This window comes from Lathyrus oleraceus, chromosome 1 (genome assembly GCF_024323335.1).
Source record: "Lathyrus oleraceus cultivar Zhongwan6 chromosome 1, CAAS_Psat_ZW6_1.0, whole genome shotgun sequence".
NCBI classification, from domain to species: domain Eukaryota; kingdom Viridiplantae; phylum Streptophyta; class Magnoliopsida; order Fabales; family Fabaceae; genus Lathyrus; species Lathyrus oleraceus.
Window position 1 is genome coordinate 121,278,435 of NC_066579.1, and position 8,649 is coordinate 121,287,083.

The window sequence follows — 8,649 nt, forward strand, 5'->3', positions numbered from 1 at the left end:
CACACAGTCGAGCGATCAAGTTTTTGGCGCCGTTGCCGGGGACTTTCTATTTAATCGATATCGTAACTCTTCCGTTACGCTGTAGAGACTAAGGTTTCTTTTTCTTCTATTCTTTCTTTCGTTGATTTGTATGCCACGCACTCGCTCTCAAGGCGAGCCGCTCTATTTACGAATCAACGATATCAAACTATATCTCCGAGTCTTACGACGAATTCGGGAATATCGTGCTGAAAACAATCTCCCTCCTATAGACCTTCCTGATCTCAAAGATCTTCCTTCTTTAACCGAGATGGCAGAACCAGCTCGTGCTCTTAGAGATTACGCCGCTCCATCGCAAGATGAACCGCATTCAAGTATTGCTCCGCCCGCAATCGAAGCAAACAACTTTGAACTTAAACCTTCGCTGTTGCAAGCTGTGCAACAGAACCAATTCTCTGGAAATCTTACCGAATATCCAAACCTTCATTTATCCGTATTTGTCCAATACGCTGATACTGTTAAAGCTAATGGTGTCACTTCAGAGGCAATTCGACTTCGTCTTTTTCCTTTCTCATTAAGAGATAGCGCTAGAAGATGGCTTCAATCACTTCCTTCCAACTCAGTCACCACATGGAACGAGTTGAAGAAAGTTTTTCTTGCCCGATATTTTCCGCCAAGCAAAACAGCTATGTTAAGAGCCCAGATAAACGGATTTAAACAGAAAGACAACGAGTCTCTTTTCGAAGCATGGGAAAGATACAAAGACATGATGAGACTTTGCCCACACCATGGTTTGGAAGACTGGTTAGTAATTCACACATTTTATAATGGTCTCTTATACAATACAAGGTTAACAATAGACGCCGCTGCAGGTGGTGCACTAATGAACAAACCTTATGCTGATGCTTACCAGCTTATCGAGAGCATGGCCCAAAACCACTATCAGTGGGGAACCGAACGAACAACGGTGGAAAAACCTCAACCGAAAACTGGCATGTACGAGATAAGTAACCTTGATCACGTTAATGCAAAAGTGGATGCTTTGGTCCAGAAAATTGAAAGTTTAAATGTATCACCTCCAGCCGCCGTGGTTGCTATAACTCAGAATTGCGAGGTCTGTGGAATCCAAGGCCACACTCCTGCGGAATGTCAACTCTTGACTGGAATCCAAGCAGAGCAAGTAAACTATGCTCAAGGAAGCCCCTATTCGAATACCTATAACCCAAATTGGAAGAACCATCCAAACTTTTCATATAAGAGTAATAATGCTTTATACGCACCTGGACAGTCTCCAAATCAAGCCCCATCTATACCTCCGGGATATCAGAAATCCAATCCTAACAATAATACCCCTAGAAAATCCAACTTGGAAATCATGATGGAAAACTTTATAGCTTCCCAACAACAAACCAATAAAGATTTCTTAAACCAGAACATACACACTGGCGAACAACTTAAACAACTAGCAAGCAAAGTAGATGCCTTGGCTACCCATAACAAAATGCTGGAAACGCAAATATCTCAGGTAGCTCAACAACAAGCACCTACTGCTGCACCAGCTGGTACATTCCCTGGACAGCCCCAACCTAATCCGAGAAGCCAAGCTCATGCAATTATATTAAGAAGTGGAACGGAAGTGGAAGGACCGTCTGACCCAAGGATAGAAAACCAAAACCCTAAGAAATCAACTGAGGAAAGTGAACCTAAGGAAAAGGAAGAGAGTAATAAGGAAACCCTAGAAAAGAAGGAACCTTATGTACCTCCACCACCTTACAAACCACCTATACCCTACCCTCAAAGGCTTGTTAAAACCAAAGATGTAGGCCAATTTAGAAAATTTGTTGATCTCCTTAAACAATTAAACGTTACGATTCCGTTTACCGAAGCTATTACGCAGATGCCCTCATATGCTAAATTCTTAAAAGAAATTCTTTCTAATAAGAGGAAACTTGAGGATAGCGAAACCGTTACACTCCCTGCCGAATGTAGCGCTATAATCCAAAACATGCCCCCTAAACTCAAGGATCCGGGTAGTTTCTCTATACCCTGTCACATAGGAAAATTTGTCATAGACAAAGCCTTATGCGATTTAGGAGCCGGAATTAGCGTTATGCCTTTATCCATATGTAAGAAACTGGAAATGGGAGAATTAAGACGGACCAAAATGTCTGTACAATTAGCAGATCGTTCCATCAAATATCCTGTAGGAATCCTTGAAAACGTTCCCGTACGCATAGGTCAGTTTTACATTCCCACTGACTTCACAATTATGGACATTAGAGAAGATGATACTACACCTATTATACTAGGAAGACCATTCTTAGCAACTGCCGGTGCAATCATAGACGTAAAACGAGGACGACTCACCTTCGAAGTAGGTGAAGAGAAAATTGAATTCATTCTTTCCCAATTCTTGAAAGCACCTGCAATAGAAGATACATGTTACTTCATGGATATCATCGATGAATGCATAAAAGAAGCAGAGTCAAGAGAAGATAAATCATCAGACTATCTTTTAGAGGACAAATCTAAACAATGCCTAGCAATAACACCGGACCCTACGCAGTGTCTTAACAAACCAACCCCTGATTTGAAAACACTTCCCAAAAATCTGAGATATGAATTCCTAGACTTAGAACTTGAACGACCTGTGATAGTTAATGCCGATCTAGGAAGACTCGAAACAGAAAAACTCCTACATATCTTAAGAAAATACCCAACCGCACTAGGATACCACATAACCGATCTTAAAGGAATAAGCCCTTCTATTTGTATGCACCGCATCATGTTAGAAGAAGACTGTAAAACCTCTAGGGAACACCAGAGAAGACTAAATCCGATCCTAAGTGAGGTAGTAAAGAAAGAAATAACCAAGTTATTGGAAGCAGGTATTATATATCCTATATCTGATAGCAAATGGGTTAGTCCTGTACACGTTGTACCAAAGAAAGGAGGCATAACCGTTATTGAAAACGAAAAAGGAGAAACTATAACTAAACGAATCGAATCGGGATGGAGAATGTGCATTGATTATAGGAAACTAAACAAAGCAACCCGAAAAGATCATTTCCCTTTACCATTCATTGACCAAATGTTAGAACGATTAGCTAAACATTCACATTTCTGTTATCTAGACGGTTATTCAGGCTTCTTTCAAATACCAATTCACCCTGATGACCAAGAAAAGACAACATTCACATGCCCTTTTGGTACCTTCGCTTATAGACGAATGCCGTTTGGTCTGTGTAATGCCCCTGCAACTTTTCAAAGATGCATGATGGCAATATTCGCCGACTTTCTCGAAAACATCATGGAAGTATTTATGGATGACTTTTCTGTATACGGACAAAGTTTCGAAGAATGCCTTGAAAACCTAGAAAGAGTTCTTGAGCGATGTGTAAAAGTAAACTTAGTACTTAATTGGGAAAAGTGCCACTTTATGGTACAAGAAGGAATTGTTTTAGGACACATCATCTCGAACAGAGGAATTGAAGTAGACAAAGCCAAAATAGAGGTAATCGAAAATCTTCAACCCCCAACAACCGTGAGAGAAGTACGAAGCTTTTTAGGACACGCCGGTTTTTACCGACGATTCATCAAAGACTTCTTAAGATAACTAAACCCTTAACCGGACTGTTGATGAAAGATGCTGAATTCATATTCGACGATAACTGTTTAAAAGCATTTCAAACTCTCAAACAAGCATTGATCTCCACACCCATTATGCAGACACCAGACTGGAATGAACCATTCGAAATAATGTGCGATGCCAGTGATTATGCTGTAGGTGCTGTTCTAGGACAAAGAAAGGATAAAAAGCTCCACGTTATATATTACGCTAGCAGAACCCTGGATGAAGCACAGATGAATTATGCCACAACCGAGAAAGAACTCCTAGCAGTGGTATTTGCGCTAGATAAATTTCGTTCTTACTTGGTAGGAGCCAAAATAATAGTTTACACCGATCACGCTGCTATCAGGTACCTTTTAACAAAAAAGGATGCTAAACCTAGACTCCTAAGATGGATCTTGTTACTACAAGAATTCGACTTAGAAATCAAGGACAAGAAAGGAACTGACAACGTAGTAGCAGACCACCTCTCTAGACTTGAGAACCTTGAACCGGAAAGAACATCCATTAATGATGATTTCTCGTATGACAAACTCATAGCTACTTTGGAAGAGAACAACTCCGACATGCAAGTAGAAACCACCTTAGCTATATCTGTCACACCATGGTACGCTGATCTAGTCAATTATTTAGCCACCGGAATAGTTCCACCTACTTTATCTTACCAGCAGAAGAAACGATTCTTCCACGACATAAAACACTATTACTGGGATGATCCCTTACTTTTCAAAAGAGGCCCCGATGGTATTTTCCGTCGATGTATACCCGAAGAAGAGGTAGAAAATATAATCCAACACTGTCACTCCGCTCCTTATGGTGGACACACAAGTACATCCAAGACCTGCTCTAAAATCCTACAAGCTGGCTTTTATTGGCCAACTATTTGGAAGGACGTGCATACGGCTATTAAGGAGTGTGACAGATGTCAACGCACGGGAAACATATCTAGACGTGACGAGATGCCACAAAAAGGTATTTTGGAAGTAGAGATTTTTGACGTGTGGGGGATAGATTTCATGGGACCTTTCCCATCCTCTTTCGGTAACAAATACATACTTGTGGCAGTTGACTACGTATCAAAGTGGATCGAAGCTATAGCTTCTCCAACAAATGACACCCGAGTAGTAACTAGACTCTTTAAAAATATAATATTTCCGAGATTTGGCATCCCAAGAATAGTAGTCAGTGATGGTGGATCGCACTTTATATCCAAGGTACTCGAAAAACTACTACTTAAATATGGAGTGAGACATAGGATAGCAACACCTTACCACCCTCAAACCAGTGGACAAGTGGAAGTGTCTAACAGAGAAATCAAGCAAATTCTAGAAAAAACGGTCGCCACTTCAAGGAAAGATTGGTCATTGAAATTACCAGAAGCTTTGTGGGCATATCGAACTGCTTATAAAACCCCCATAGGGACGACCCCATTTAAGCTCATTTATGGAAAATCCTGTCACCTCCCGGTAGAATTAGAACATAAAGCCTATTGGGCTATTAGAAATTTAAATTTGAATTATAAAGCCGCCGGTGAAAAGAGAATCCTTGACATAAACGAATTAGAGGAACTCAGAAGAGACGCCTATGAAAATGCCAAAATCTATAAAGAAAGAACAAAACAATGGCATGACAAGCGTATATTAAGGAAAATCTTCAAGCAAGGCGACGCAGTACTTTTATTTAACTCTAGACTAAAGTTATTCCCGGGAAAACTACGATCCAGATGGTCAGGACCTTTTCATATCACTAAAATCTTTCCCAGTGGAGCGGTAGAAATAAAAGGACAATCTACAGAACCGTTCACCGTAAACGGGCAACGTCTGAAACACTATCACTATGCGGAAACCAACGAGGATTCGCAAATTCTACACTTAGACGAAACGCCCCCAGGACTCATAGACTATATTTAACAGTTTCTTTGTCGAGCTTGCGACATTTAAACAAAGCGCTTAGTGGGAGACAACCCACAAATTAATTTGTTATTTTATTATTCTATTATTATCATTTCCCTATTTCTTTCTTAACTATTCTTTTAATTTCTGTTTAGTATTCATTCTTGATTTATTTAAAAAGAAAAAAAAAAAGAATTTTTTTTTTTTTATAATAATATTTTTTTTCCTTCTTTCGGCATTTGGCCAAATCCTGACTTAAACTCATGTTTTCTTTTCTCTAGCTAACACTAACCAGATGGGACATTTTGATCGTATGGGTATCAAGTTCAGAGGAATGGCTCAGAAACAAAAGTTTGAAGAATTAGCCGCTAGAGAGATGCTACCTAGTTTATATGCTGATGAATGGGCTATGACTGCCCTTGGACTGAGACAGAGTGTCCTGTATCTGCTGAATCAGATAGGATGGGAGACATCCCCTATCCTGAGACATTTCACCACCTACCGGAGACTCACACTAGAATTCCTTAGTTCATTAATCTATCTACCCAGCCATGGAAAAGGAATTAGCAGAGGTTTTATCCAGTTCAGAATGTTCAATATGGAGTTCCAATTTAATATTAGAGACTTTACCAACCTTTTGGGTTTTCCTACCTCCTTTGATACATTCACTGTAAGCCAGGAAGAACTTTTTGAATATAGAGAGCTTGAACACTTTTGGGGTAAGCTGACTGGAAATGATGAGCCCGAAGAACATGAGTTTCTCTCTGGAAGCATACACAACCCAGCCTTCCGCTATTTCCATAAGATCCTGACACACACTTTATTTGGGAAGAAGCCAAATAGTACTTCAGTTTCACGTGATGAACTCTTCATCATATTTTGTGCTTCCCAAAACCGTCCAGTAAACGGTGCTACTTTTATGTTAGCTAATTTGGACCACCTTATCCAGGATGAGCGAGCACCCATTAGAATAGGCGGTTTGATAACCATGATAGGTAATGCTATTGGATTGCGTCAGCCTATGCTTGACCTTAACCCTTTTTGTGGCATTACTACTATGAGTATACCTTTCCTCTTCAACACTATGTTCATAGCGAACTTAGGATCTGATGAGTTTGAGCTTATTATTGATAACCAGGTTCTCTGCCTATTCACCATGCCCGATCCTAGGACTAGTGTTCATAACCAAAGGAACTGGCTCTATAACCTGAATGAAACCCCAACTCCTGCTGGATCCACTGAATCCATCCAGGACTATGAGATTTGTGATGACTATGAGCACTATGTTGACCATATCTCTCATGCTGAATCTGACCCTCAGACACCTTCCGGCTACTATGATATTGATCCTCCTCCTCAGCCTGTCCTGACCGAAGAATCAGCCATGCCTGATCTCCGACATCATATGCCAGGAACAGATATTAAAACCGTCATTGAAGCCTTGATGTCAGAACATCACGCCCTCAGGGAAGATTTCCACAACTTGAGGCATGAAGTCCTAGAATACATGAGCAGCACGGCAAGTCAGTTACGTATGTTGCGGCATCGTGTTAACTCTTTTGCTCCTCCGGCCAGAGATCCGAAGATAGATGGAATTTAGTTATTTCTTTCTAAGTTATTTAGTTTTAGGCTAGATTTTTCATTAATGTTATTTGAATTCATGATTCGCATTTATTTTCCTTTCATTTCATTGTTTTCCCTTCCTGTATTACATTATGTTAATTTTATTAAAGCTTTTATTTAATTTATGCAATGGCTATGTTCTCTACTGTTCTACTGTTACTCAGAATGAATTATTATTATGTGAAATAGAATAGCAGGCAACACAAATTAATTAGCTAAATTAAATAGAACAATCTAAAAACCAAATAAAACAAAATAATCAAAATAAATTCATCTCCAGATTAATTATGTGAAGCGCTGCTGAATGCCCTGCCAAAAAGAACTGTGTGACGAGCGTCACACACTCCATGACGAACGGCACGCATAACTCCTGTTACGAACGTCACACCCTTGTGACGAGCGTAACGCCCCTCAGACATGTGAACGTTAAGGAGCCGTTGGAGACGAACGTTACACCCCTTACCTTTTTACATTCCCCATTCACTTTTCATTTAACCACACTTAATTACTCTTCAACCACTTTTTCTTTCTATCTTCCAATCCTTCTCCTATAAATACCTATCAAAACCTCCTTCATTCACCACAAACAAATTCTCTCATATCAAATATACAATTCTTTTCCACTCCAAATCACTCCTTCAAAATTCATCACAATGGCGGGAAATCAAAATTTCGGAAATATCATCTTCCGATCCGGAGATGACAACTATCAGCAAGAGCAATTCGAGCGTTTCCAACAGCGAGGCGTCGTTTCCACCAGGTACCCCGATTTACCTTGTTTACAACAATTAGGCCTACTCCAAGGTATCGAATGGATGCTCCGCCTAGCCGACTTAACCTTCCTTTGCACTCATAATCAACCCACCTACCCATCCCTAACCTTAGAATTCTTAAGTTCATACGACTACACCACTCCCGCCGGTGAAGACGAATTTCTAACCGGTACGGCAACCTTCCGTATGTTTAACACCGAGTACTCTCTAACCCAAAACCAATTGAGTACCATGTTACAATTTCCCATAGAAGGTCAGGTACACCCCAGAATCCCTCCAAACTCAAACTGGAACACAGTTGACGTTTTTGGCCTTTTTAAGAAAATTACCGGTATAGATGCCTACAACTGGGAAGAGCTCCTTCTTTCCCATATACATAACCCAACTATCCGGTACTTTATCCGCATCTTGCAAAACACAGTTTTTGGACGACCAAACAACAACAAGGTCAACTCAAAGGAGCTATTTTTCCTCCAATGCGTCTTCGAACCGGATACTAAGGTAAACGCCGCCTCCTTTCTATTTCATCATATCCGCACCTTATGTGCTAGAGGCCGGCAACCTTTTATGATTGGTGGATTAATAACCACCATAGCACTTGGCCTAAACCTAGGGGATAAACTCCAAACTTTAGAATCTCTACCTCCCCTATCTATGGATATCAGCTACTGTCGATCCAGCCGCCTGATTAAGAATAGAGTAGGCGGAGGATATTATCTTATGGTGAACAACCAGGCAGTCCCAAGCGTTG

The 8,649-nt window shown here is 40.4% G+C and overlaps 1 pseudogene; it reads right to left on the minus strand.

Annotated features, from left to right (window-relative positions):
- Window positions 1-674: 674 nt before the first annotated feature.
- Window positions 675-774, minus strand: LOC127116409 (uncharacterized; annotated as a pseudogene).
- Between the last annotated feature and the right edge of the window lie 7,875 nt (window positions 775-8,649).